The sequence below is a fragment of the Clupea harengus genome, chromosome 16 (assembly GCF_900700415.2).
Source record: "Clupea harengus chromosome 16, Ch_v2.0.2, whole genome shotgun sequence".
Taxonomy (NCBI): domain Eukaryota; kingdom Metazoa; phylum Chordata; class Actinopteri; order Clupeiformes; family Clupeidae; genus Clupea; species Clupea harengus.
The window spans coordinates 24774913-24777412 of NC_045167.1; positions in this window are offsets into that span (position 1 = coordinate 24774913).

Below are 2500 nucleotides of genomic sequence, written 5' to 3' on the forward strand. Positions count from 1 at the left end.
TGTTGTGTTTGTGTGAATAGTGATGATGTTTGTGTTGTGTTTGTGTGAATAGTGATGATGTTGTGTTTGTGTGAATAGTGATGATGTTTGTGTTGTGTTTGTGTGAATATTGATGATGTTGGTGTTGTGTTTGTGTGAATAGTGATGATGTTTGTGTGAATAGTGATGATGTTGGTGTTTGTGTGAATAGTGATGATGTTGGTGTTTGTGTGAATAGTGATGATGTTGGTGTTGTGTTTGTGTGAATAGTGATGATGTTGGTGTTGTGTTTGTGTGAATAGTGATGATGTTGGTGTTGTGTTTGTGTGAATATTGATGATGTTGGTGTTGTGTTTGTGTGAATAGTGATGATGTTTGTGTGAATAGTGATGATGTTGGTGTTGTGTTTGTGTGAATAGTGATGATGTTGGTGTTGTGTTTGTGTGAATAGTGATGATGTTTGTGTTGTGTTTGTGTGAATATTGATGATGTTGGTGTTGTGTTTGTGTGAATAGTGATGATGTTTGTGTGAATAGTGATGATGTTGGTGTTGTGTTTGTGTGAATAGTGATGATGTTGGTGTGAATAGTGATGATGTTGGTGTTGTGTCTGTGTGAATAGTGATGATGTTTGTGTGAATAGTGATGATGTTGGTGTTGTGTTGTGTTGTGTTTGTGTGAATAGTGATGATGTTTGTGTGAATAGTGATGATGTTGGTGTTGTGTTGTGTTGTGTTTGTGTGAATAGTGATGATGTTTGTGTTGTGTTTGTGTGAATAGTGATGATGTTTGTGTTGTGTTTGTGTGAATTGTGATGATGTTGGTGTTGTGTTTGTGTGAATAGTGATGATGTTGGTGTGAATAGTGATGATGTTGGTGTTGTGTTTGTGTTGGACAGGGGCAGATCCTGATGTACTACGGCCTGAACCAGACGCCTCTGTCAGCTGGGACCCCCTTACTCACTGCAGTGGAGGAGCTCAGGGTCGGGCAGCGCTTAGTCTGCCTGGAGAAGTATGCTAACTCTCTCTCTCTCTCTCGCTCTCTCTATCTATCTCTCTCTTTCTCTCTCTCGCTCTCTCTCTTTCTCTCCCTCTCTCTCTCTGTCTCTCTCTCTGTCTCTCTCTCTCTCCCTCCTCCTCCTTCCTTACTCTCTCTTTCTCACTCTTTCTCTCACTCTCTCTCCACATATTATACTCACTCTCTTTTACATTCTTTCTTGGTCTCTCCCTCTTTGTCTCTTCCTCTTTCTCCCTTATTCTATGTCATCACTCTCTTGTTTCCTCCTCCTCTTTCTTTCTTTCTTTCTCTCTTTCATCATGTTTCTCTCTCTCTGTGTGTCTGTCTTTCTGCTTCATTTCCCGTTTCCCACATGCATTTGAAAAATTCCATGTTGACACAGTCAGGACATTCCGCAGCTCATATTAGACCCAGTTCATGGGTTTGCTTGTGTGCACAGGAACACAGCGCTCCTCGTGCACAGGAACACAGCGCTCATCTCACAGGAACACAGCGCTCCTCGTGCACAGGAACACAGTGCCCCTCCGCCCGTCCCTCTCACTCAATCATGGCCTTTCATAACTTCCTGCAGTCCCCGCCTTGTGAAACCGTGCTACTAAATCATGTCTAAATCATGTCTAAATCCGAAAAAATGATGTGCAACTACAGAAGTTGCAAAAAAAAACATTCAATATACCGATATCTACCAGGTTGTCCGTATTACCACCACATGGAATGTGAACGTGATAAAGTGTTGTTTAACTTACAGAGCTTTTAGTAATCAATCACAAACATTAATCTTAACTTACAGAGCTTTTAGTAATCAATCACAAACATTAATCTTAACTTACAGAGCTCTTAGTAATCAATCACAAATATGAATCTTAACTTACAGAGCTTTTAGTAATCAATCACAAATATTAATCTTAACTTACAGAGCATTTAGTTAATCAATCACAAACATTAATCTTAACTTACAGAGCATTTAGTAATCAATCACAAGCATTAATCTTTACTTTCGTTTACAAAAGCGTACTTTTAAAACTGGCTTGATCTGTGTGTGTCATGTGTAAACTAGCTTGATCTGTGTGTGTCATGTGTAAGCTAGCTTGATCTGTGTGTGTCATGTGTAAACTAGCTGTGTGTGTGTGTGGTGATGACAGGACTGATGTGTGTGTGGTGATGTGATGACAGGACTGATGTGTGTGTGGTGATGTGATGACAGGACTGATGTGTGTGTGTGGTGATGACAGGACTGATGTGTGTGTGTGTGGTGATGACAGGACTGATGTGTGTGTGGTGATGTGATGACAGGACTGATGTGTGTGTGGTGATGTGATGACAGGACTGATGTGTGTGTGTCATGTGTAAGCTAGCTTGATCTGTGTGTGTCATGTGTAAACTAGCTGTGTGTGTGTGTGGTGATGACAGGACTGATGTGTGTGTGGTGATGTGATGACAGGACTGATGTGTGTGTGGTGATGTGATGACAGGACTGATGTGTGTGTGTGTGATGACAGGACTGA